Source organism: Podarcis vaucheri, assembly GCF_965113315.1.
Source record: "Podarcis vaucheri genome assembly, chromosome: 14".
NCBI classification, from domain to species: domain Eukaryota; kingdom Metazoa; phylum Chordata; class Lepidosauria; order Squamata; family Lacertidae; genus Podarcis; species Podarcis vaucheri.
This window is the reverse complement of record NC_138752.1, coordinates 17,603,170-17,613,850: the sequence shown is the minus strand read 5'-3', so window position 1 is coordinate 17,613,850 and position 10,681 is coordinate 17,603,170. Positions and strand designations below refer to the sequence as shown.

At 43.8% G+C, this 10,681-nt stretch overlaps 1 long non-coding RNA gene across 1 annotated transcript; it reads left to right on the top strand.

Moving 5' to 3' along the window:
• The first annotated feature begins 3,464 nt into the window (after positions 1–3,464).
• On the top strand, positions 3,465–7,242 carry LOC309518610. The gene is made up of 2 exons (XR_014213553.1): positions 3,465–3,568; positions 6,653–7,242. It is a non-coding gene; the product is annotated as an uncharacterized lncRNA (long non-coding RNA).
• The last annotated feature ends 3,439 nt before the right edge of the window (positions 7,243–10,681 follow it).

Sequence of the window (10,681 nt, the reverse complement as noted above, 5' to 3'; positions counted from 1 at the left end):
AAGTGCAAGTAGATAAATAGGTACCGCCTCAGCGGGAAGCTAAACGGCCTTTCCGTGTGCTGCTCTGGTTCGCCAGAAGCGGCTTAGTCATGCTGGCCACATGACCCGGAAGCTGTACGCTGGCTCCCTCGGCCAATAAAGCAAGATGAGCGCCGCAACCCCAGAGTCGGTCACGACTGGACCTAACGGTCAGGGGTCCCTTTAACTTTATGGTGTCTGTGGCAACTCATCTTAGATCCAGATATGACCAGGAAGTGGGTCCTGTTCCACCTGTGTAAGACCTTTAGAGAGCCATTTACAAAAGACAGTTCTTTTATCCGAAGGGCTCTCAGACGACCGACCTTCAAGCAACTGCAAGGGTCAGCTCAAGTTTTCCCAAGTGGTCATTACTGATCTGCTAGAGACGCTGGCGGGGGGTGAAAAGAGACCCAGGGCTTCCAAGAGGGTCAGAAAGGGCTTGGGGGTATAAAAGTTTAGGAGATACAGTGCAAAAAATTAATTGCAATATATATATTCCAATATATATATATATATATATATATATATATATATATATATATATATATGCTTTCGTAGATTTTCACGGGTACAGGAATGCAGGTTTTGGTGTCTTCGGGTGTCTTCCCGTGTAAGAGTCGGGGTGTCTGTGCGACGTTTCGACGAGGTCTCACTCGTCATCTTCAGGCTGGTGCTTTCGGCTTCTTGTTACTGGAACAGAGCAGAGTCTGGTGTTTGAGTTCCTATAAATACTGTTGAGGGGTGTGGTGTATAGCCTCCAACGTTCTGGGCAGAGAGGAAGTTCCTAGATTAGTGTGCCTTTTCTTCTTTTGTTCCTTAATTACTTGAGGGATATCTTGGGTGATTTCATGAGTGATATTCTGAATACCACTGGGTGGGTCATTAAGTGTAGATTAGTTGCTAAAGCTTTCGTGTCTTGACCTCTTGAGCTTGTGAAGAGTTTTTCTGAGAAGATGGCTGTGCTGCATTTAGTTGTGTTCTGGCTTGGCTTCGTGTATAGGGGCGAGCTGTGGTTTTGTGCCTTGTGCCAGCCAGATCTGTGTAGGGATTGCAGGGGGGTGCAGCATCCGGAGGTGCCACTATAGTTTGGCTACTGGATGGAGTCTGTAATATGTCTGTGGAGAGGGTCTGGGTTTGGGTCTGGTGTGGTCAAGTGGTCTTTGTCAGCCAGGCGTTTGGTTCTGGAGATGAGAGTCTTGGCTACGGAGTTTATTTGTGCAGGGTGGACTCTCATCTCCAGAACCAAACGCCTGGCTGACAAAGACCACTTGACAACTGAGTTACAGAATCTCTCAAATGTGTTAATCGCCAATGGATACCAGAAAAACAGGGTTACGAAGCTAATCCAAAAAGAAACACCCCCCAAAAACCAAGACACAGAAGAAAACAATGGCATGGCCCTCCTTCCTTATATCAAGGGCACTACAGACAAAATCAGCAAAATCCTCCATAAACACAATATCAAAACAGCCTTCTGCACCAACCAAAAAATAGCCAATATCCTCAGAAACCCAAAAGACAAAATCCAGCTGGAAAACCAAGGGGTCTATGAAATACCCTGCAAAGTCTGCCCAGCCACGTACATTGGACAAACAAACAGACGAATAAATGCACGTATCGCAGAACACAAAAATGCCGTCAAAAAAGAAGAAAAAACTTCCTCTCTTTTCCAACACATGAAAGAAACAGGACACGAAATTAATTTTGCAGATTCCAAATTGCTCTTTAACATGGAACATCACCACAAGAGAATAATCATGGAAGCCATCGAGATAGAGAAACACCCTCACAACATGAACAAGCGTGACGACACGTCCCGCCTGCCAGACATCTGGAAATTAGCCCTCCCCACAAAAACCGACACCAGAACCAGAGGCACACAGAACGCCGTCACCAATCAACCACACCAGACCCAAACCCAGACCCTCTCCACAGACATATTACAGACTCCATCCAGTAGCCAAACTATAGTGGCACCTCCGGATGCTGCACCCCCCTGCAATCCCTACACAGATCTGGCTGGCACAAGGCACAAAACCACAGCTCGCCCCTATACACGAAGCCAAGCCAGAACACAACTAAATGCAGCACAGCCATCTTCTCAGAAAAACTCTTCACAAGCTCAAGAGGTCAAGACACGAAAGCTTTAGCAACTAATCTACACTTAATGACCCACCCAGTGGTATTCAGAATATCACTCATGAAATCACCCAAGATATCCCTCAAGTAATTAAGGAACAAAAGAAGAAAAGGCACACTAATCTAGGAACTTCCTCTCTGCCCAGAACGTTGGAGGCTATACACCACACCCCTCAACAGTATTTATAGGAACTCAAACACCAGACTCTGCTCTGTTCCAGTAACAAGAAGCCGAAAGCACCAGCCTGAAGATGACGAGTGAGACCTCGTCGAAACGTCGCACAGACACCCCGACTCTTACACGGGAAGACACCCGAAGACACCAAAACCTGCATATATATATATATATATATATATATATATATATATATATATATAATACAGTTTTTCCTCACTGGCAAGGGAAATACACTCTGTTCATGCCCATATCCTGTATTTAATATGATGGTTCCACAATGCAACAGTATTCTCAGACCATGCTGCTTTATTGTGGAAGAAAATTGTACACAGATGCAGAGTTTCACTCTTTTATTTTTATTTTTGTGTCAAGAGAATCATTCTAACACCCCTCCTTCCCTGCCTGAAAGATGCAAAGATATAAAAGCAAGCCGCCTTTCGAAAATTTCAAAGAGCTTTTAAAAAGGGTTTGGAACTTGTTCCACTCCCCCCTTCTTCTTCTTCTTCTTCTTCTTCTTCTTCTTCTTCTTCTTCTTCTTCTTCTTCTTCTTCTTTTACCTTTCATGATTCCTAGGAATGATTGATGACTGATGCAATTGATTATATATTGCTGACTGATTCAAGTTAATTATATATTTGTGAATGAGGCAAGTCGATTTTTTAAGGAGGTGTGGATTAGGTAGGCTCTTGGTAAAATACATATGAAACCAAATTTCACTCCTGTCCCTGCTAAGCACACTTACTAGGAGCAGGGGGCTGACTTCTGAGTAAACACAAACAGGATAGCACCGCCTGACTATTCTGATGTGCAAAAGTTCTCTCCACACACAGAGACAAACTTCGTGCTCATACACAAAAAAACCCCAATCTTAATTATACAAGTGCAATCCTATGCATTTCCATTTAAAAGCAAGTCCCATTAACTCATAAGAACACAAGAGCCCTGCTGAATCAGGCCAGAGGCCCGTCGAGTCAATATCCTGTTCTCACAGTGGTCAACTACATGGGTAGTGATTGAAAGCCCGCAAGTGGGATCTGAGGGTGCTGGGTTCTGACACCAGTCCAACTTAAACTGTGATCAGTTCCAAAGATGGGTGGAAATCTGAACGGATGCCTCTTATTTTGTAGATTTTCTTTTGCTGAATCCCAGTGCTGATGTGTCATCTTGCTGCAGCTACATCTGCTTGTTATCTGAAACAGCCCATTTCTATTATTTGGTGTGAGAAAAAGACAGGTGAGCTATGGGACAACACAAATTGCAGGTTGTCAGGTTAGCTTTATATTACCTTTAGAGAAGGGGTCCTCTGAATTCTGAACCTATGGTCCTCTGAATTCAACTCCCATCATGTCCTACCATCTTGCTCAATGATCAGTGGTGATGCTGGGCCAGTAGTTATGAAACAACTGCAAATGTGAATGTTAAGTCGAAGATTTCAGGAAAAGCCAAGGAAACGAAGAAGGAAAGAGACACTCCACTGCTGCTGGCAGAATCAAATAAACATAATTGAGCTCTGACATTAACTTTTGAATGGAATGTCTTCTCCATTTAAGGAACACTAGGCAACTTAAGGAACTAGGTGACGTCAAGAACTGTTCAACCCCCCAGAACCTAACTTCATTCATTGCACCACAGAGAGCCTTTCAGAAATAGCAGTAAAATATATTTCTCTGGAAGTTCCTATATTGTAGACTCAATAGTTATAACTAGAGGCATTGTGAAATTGCCTGCAACTTTCTCAGAACTTGTGGTGTGCATGCCCACCCCCATCCCTGAAATTCCACGCAGAGGACAGGCAACTTTCTATAGTGTGGACGTTCTTATGAGACGTCCTACGTGGTTTGCTGAATTTAGGGACAAGAAATGAATGACTGTTGTAATGCGTGTCCTGCAAGACCAACATTCAACTACAGGTGTGGACCCTACTCCCCACCAGGGAAGAAGAAAATCTACATCAGGAACAAGGTGGGGGGAGAAAGATTGTCAGTGGGATCTGCTGCCTGCCGCTGTGGATTCTGCTGCCTGAGATGGTCGCCTCACCTGGTCTCATGAGTGGGCTGGCCCTGTTCAACTATTCTGGGAGGGAGGGAATCGAAAGGAGGGTGGTAGTTACCAAATTATGGAAGAGGGGAAAACCTTGGTTTGAACTGCTTTGCTCAAATCTGGAGGAAGCTGATTCAAATATTAGTTTGCAAGCTTTGCCTGCACTGTCGCAGAAAGATGGCCTAGTGGTATTACAGTCAGAATCTGGTGATGTAAATCACCCTGATATTGATGTCGTCATTCTTCTATTAGCACATTTTGCTGATATCAACCGGACACACATCCTGGACAGTGCAAATGGAAAAACCAGGAAACCCATTAATGAGGGCTGGGCAAAAACCAGGAAACTGATTAATAAGATCTGTGCAATCCTATCAAACACAGCCGAGAAAGCATTGTTGGAACGGACCACTTTTACTATAAGAAAAGCCCAGCTTTTTCTTTCATCAAAGAATTTAAGGAGCAAATGTAAGGAACTATAAGAAAACTTTGTTCCATTAGGATTGTCTTGGTAGACAATGAGTCCTGGTAATATTTGTATTTTCAAAGCTTAAGGATAGAAGAACAAAGCCCAGTTTGGATGTTTTGGGAGAAGGAATCAGAACTGGAAAAGAGCAGCTAAAACATTTTTTGTTTTAAAAACATTTCACTCATTCTTTCAAGAGCAATAATAGTTCATAAAAGCATCCCCTCAATTTCTCGCAGATTTTGAGTGAACAAAGCCAGCTAAGAAGGAATGTTGAGAGATGTTAAAGTGAGATCTGCTAGAACTGTCCTATCCCAGACTCTCCACATTCTGTGGCCACTGAACATGTCCAGTTCTCACTGGGATGCTTTTCTTGGGGGGGGGGCTGCCCCCTTAGTTTTCCTCCTGCATTCTGTAACAGAGCATAATGCTTAAGCATTAATCTCTTTCACACACAAATTTCAACATGTTGTGGGTACGGAGGTTTTAACATCTCTGAACTTGCACGTCTTGTCTCTCTGACTTTGTTTGCATATCCTATTAAACCGAAATGGGGTGGTGGAGAGTAACTTCCGCTGAACTCAATAGTGCACAGAATCATAAGTGAAGGTTTTTTAGGACACATGGTCCAACTCCCATCTCGATCCAGGAAACCCAGAGCTGAGCATCTCCCCAGAAAATGGGCTGTCCAAATCAATGGGGAACTTTGCCAATTACTTTGATAGAATATGAACCACCTCCCGGGTTACTGTGATTTTATTGTTTACTTATTTCATCTATGAATTGCTTCCTATGAAGCGCCTCAACATGATTTCAAGATAGAATACTAATAAAAAATCATTGGCAAAACAACTGTGCATACCAAAAATCATTTCAAATAAATTCAGATCCCCATTGAGATAAAAAAAGAGAAGTCCGCTTAGAAGCCTTGTTGGAAGTATTTGTATCAACTTGAGGACCCAATTCAAGGTGCTCAAATGAGTGTTTAAAGCCCTGAACAACTTTGGCCCCAAATATCTGAAAGACTGCCTCCTTCGCTATACACCTGCTCAGGTGTTAAGAGCAGTAGAAGATGCCCTCTTAGAGACTGCACCAGCCTCAGAGATTTGGGGAGGGGGGTTGACCCTAGAAAGGGCATGATTCTCTTTGGCACCCCCTAAAGCTCTGGAATTCCCTCCCCACAGATGTGTGTCCTGGCATCTTAACTGTACAGCTTTCATCATATGCTCTATACCAGGAGTCAGCAAACTTTTTCAGCAGGGGGCCGGTCCACTGTCCCTCAGACCTTGTGGGGGGCCGGACTACATTTTGGGGGAAAATAATGAACAAATTCCTATGCCCCACAAATAACCCAGAGATGTATTTTAAATAAAAGGACACATTCTGCTCATGTAAAAACACGCTGACTCCCGGCCCATACGCGGGCCAGATTTAGAAGGCAGTTGGGCCGGATCTGGTCCCTGGGCCTTAGTTTGCTTACCCATGCTCTATACCTTGGCCTTTGACACACACATATCTATGTACAGTTGTACCTCAGAAGTCAAACAGAATCCGTTCTCGAAGTCCGTTTGACTTCCAAAATGGTTCGGGACCCAAGGCGCGGCATCCGATTGGCTGCAGTAAGCCGTGTCGGACGTTTGGGTTCCAAAGAACATTTGTAAACCGGAACAATCACTTCTGGGTTTGCGGTGTTCGGGAGCCAAAATGTTCGCCTCACAAGGCGTTCGACTTCCGAGGTACGACTACGACTGTATTTATAACCTTTAGAAGACATCTGAATGTGTAATGTTTTATTATGTTTTTATATACAGTGGTACCTCTGGTTGCGAACGGGATCCGTTCCGGAGGCCCGTTCACAACATGAAAAGAGCGCAACCCGCAGCGGCGCGTCTGCACAGGCGTGGGTTGTGATTCGCCGCTTCTGCGCATGACGTCATTTTGCGCTTCTGCGCATGCGTGAGTGGCGAAACCCAGAAGTAACCCTGGTTACTTCCAGGTCGCCGCAGGACGTAACCTGAAAGAACGTAACATGAAGCGGATGTAACATGAGGTATGACTGTATGGTGGAAGCTGCCCAAAGCAGCAGGGGCAACCCAGTCAGAGGAGCAGGATACTGATACTACTACTACGACGACTACTACTACTACTGGGACTCAGTGCTATTTTTCTAGAAAAAGAAGTCCTGGAACTCACCAGGAACACCTTCCTTGTTCTCTTATAATGGCAACGGCACCCACTTGAGTGAGTTCCGGCTGGGGAAAAAAAGCCCTGGACTCACTCTAGCTTTTACTGTAGTTTGTTTTAAACTGTTTTTAAGGCTGTATTTATATTGCTGTAACCCACCCTGGGACCTTCTGGTCAAGGGCGGATTAATATAATAACAATAAAACAATACTTTTGAGATATTAGTACAGATTAATTCTTCTGACTCTAGAGTGCTTTAGCTGATTTTAATCTTGTAACTTGATATGGTTGCAACCCGCCCTGGGACCTTATGGCGTAGGGTGGGTAAGAAATCCAATAAATAACAATGAAAGCTAAGGATGTAGCCGTTCCCTTTCCTTTTGTAGACCCCCCTGCTGCCGCCGCCACCGCCCCCTCCACCACCCACTAAAATAGAAAGCTTAACTGCTACAAATCTTGGAGGTACTTTGCATTTAACCGTAAGCTGTTTATCATAATTGTTTCCACATGCTCATTGACAACTGCTGGGGTGCGGTGGGGGCGACGGGGAGGGTGGAGAAAGAAAAAGTAAAGAAAATCTGCAGAACAAAAGCGAGCTGAAGCTTCCAGGAAGTGAACAGCTCCCTCCATTCTAATATTAGAAACAGGCAGCAGAGGAGCAGGATTTTAAGCATTCCTCGCTGTTCCCCACATAGACTTTAACAGAGTTTGGAAAGCAAAAGCCCAAAGTGGACAGGTGGGATATTATTATTATTATTATTATTATTATTATTATTATTATTATTACAAGGTTTGGGCTAAATTCAGGGCAGCAAGGTCAGTTTAACTGCAGGTTAAAACACGCACACTGTGGATTCAGTTAGCTAGGAAGCAGGGCCTAAGAGGCTGAGTTGGGAGCCAGAAGTTCCCAGTTCAAATCCTGGCTCTGGGTTTGAAGGGGCTGCAGGCAGAATGCCCTTCAGTGGGTTCCTGCTTCTATGGGTGACGGAAGTGCTTTTTTCCTGGGAATAAAAGGTGTCAGTGCCCACTACGATCAGTGCCGGATTTACGTATAAGCTAAACAAGCTATAGCTTAGGGCTCCACTCTCTTGGGGGCCCCCCAATTTTTTTTTATAAAAAAATATGGATGCACATTTCCGAAATATAAGATAAAAAAACAAATAAAATAAAACCTACATACAACAACAGTGTTTTATGTTGCGTGTGGACCTATTAGGTCCACAAATTACCATATAGTATATATTCAACACAAAAACAGCAACAATTTGTTGTTGACAGAGGACAGCTGGACATATAAAGGGCCCCATTACCTTCAGTCGCTTAGGGCAGGGGTCAGCAAACTTTTTCAGCAGGGGGCCGGTCCACTGTCCCTCAGACCTTGTGGGGGGCCGGACTATATTTTGGGGGGGAAATGAATGAATTCCTATGCCCCACCAATAACTCAGAGATGCATTTTAAATAAAAGGACACATTCTACTCGTGTAAAAACTGATTCCCGAACCGTCCGCAGGCCGGATTTAGAAGGCGATTGGGCCAGATCCAGCACCCATGGCTTAGGGCCTCATTAAACCTAAATCCGACCCTTAGTCCACAATTCTCTTCCTCCCTTTTCTCTCTCTCCCATACTCTACTGTTCCCCGCCCCCCTCAGTTCATTAAAGCCCTCAATTAATTAAAACCTCTGCAAAAGTAGGAACTGCTAGCATCTTCCCCTCTTCCGCAGCCCTAACCACCTTTGTGGGAAAAGCTCTGGAGAAAAATAAAGAAAAGGGCGCTCAGACACAGAGCTTTAAATTGAGGACTGTACCTGGAAGGAGCAGAGGAAAGGTAAGTGTGGATAAATCCTGGCACAATATTCTCCACGTCTGAGTGCTCCCACGGAGCTTTAAATAAGGAATTCTTTTGCCTTGCTGCAACCCTAAACTCAAAGCAACTGTGAGGGCAGGCTTGCGATTCCCAGCACCAAAAGGCTTAGAATTCCTGGTCCTAGCTTCTGGAGTTTTGTTTTTTAAATTGTTTATATTTCATTTTACAGATAAAAATTTATAACAAAACCAAATACATATTCATATAAAGAGATTTCTCTGAATCCCAAGACTCCCGCCCCATCCCATCCATGGGGCCTATTGTCAACGGTTTCAACTGCATATTGTTTCATAATCTGTATTTTATATCTCTCCATATTGTCCATAGTATTCGTTAAATTACAAGTGAGATTAAAATCCTGCTCATGTTTTCATCTGCTTGCGGTGGTCTCCTAAGTAAATTATACATTCCCCCCATTCTTTCTTGAAGTTTTTGTCTTCTTGGTCCCTGAGTTTTCCAGTCAGTTTTGCAATTCTGGCGTAGTCTAACAGCTTGGTTTGCCATTCCTCTCTGATAGGGAGTCTCCTTCTTCTTCCCATCTCTGGGCTAACAGCATCCGTGCGGCTGTTGTCACATACATAAAAAGTCTTTTCAGCTCCTTTGGCATGTCAGTACCTACAATTCCTAAGAAGAAGACTTCTGGGTTTCTTTGCTTGTTTTTACAAAAGTTGTTTTAAACATTTCTTTCAGTTCATTATATATCATTTCCCAGAAAGCCTTTACAGTGGAACCTCAGGTTAAGTACTTAATTCGTTCCGGAGGTCCGTTCTTAACATGAAACTGGTCTTAACCTGAAGCACCACTTTAGCTATAGGAGCCTCCTGCTGCTGCCGCACCACCGGAGCACAATTTCTGTTCTCATCCTGAAGCAAAGTTCTTAACCTGAAGCACTATTTCCGGGTTAGCAGAGTCTGTAACCTGAAGCGTATGTAACCTGAGGTACCACTGTATTACTTTACATGACCATCATATATGATAAAAGGTACAGTGGTGCCCCGCAAGACGAATGCCTCGCAAGACGGAAAACTCGCTAGACGAAAGAGTTTTCCGTTTTGGAGGTGCTTCGCAAAACGAATCTCCTATGGGCTTGCTTCGCAAGATGACAATGTCTTGCGAGTTCCTGCGGTTCCCCCCCCTTTCCCCCCTTTTTCTAAGCCGCTAAGCTGCTTATCAGCTGATCCGATAAGCTGATAAGCCGCTAAAAGCCGCTAATAGCGCTAATCCGCTAATCCGTCAATGGGCTTGCTTCGCAAGACAAAAAAACCGCTAGACGAAGAGAATCACAGAACAGATTCTTTTCGTCTTGCGAGGCACCACTGTACCTTCTTTTTCTTTACATTCCCAGCAGGTATTTGTACTTCTTCTTGTTGTTCTTTAACTTCAGCAAGCAGGCATACACACAGCTGCAGAAATGCCCTTCCAGCCATTGGATAAGTAACTTTGAATTTTGTCCTATTTTTCATGTCAACTTTTCATGCTTCTGTTCCTTTTCCTCTTATTTCATTAGAAGAGTGATCTCTTTTTATTATTATTAGCTTAAGCTTAAAGGAATGTGCTAGAATATCTCATTTATTAGTTTGGAACTGAAATCTTATTTTCTTCAGGCTGCTGTAATAAACTTCTTCTCGAAATTGTGTCTTTGATGTGAATTTCTGGGTTCAGAATGTTTTAGACATATCCTCAGGGCAGTGTGTGACTGACCCATGCAAAAGGTTCGCTTCTCACACATGCATGTTTAAGGTCATGTGTGAATTGCATATACACGCATGTTCCTAGACACAGAGGCAACAG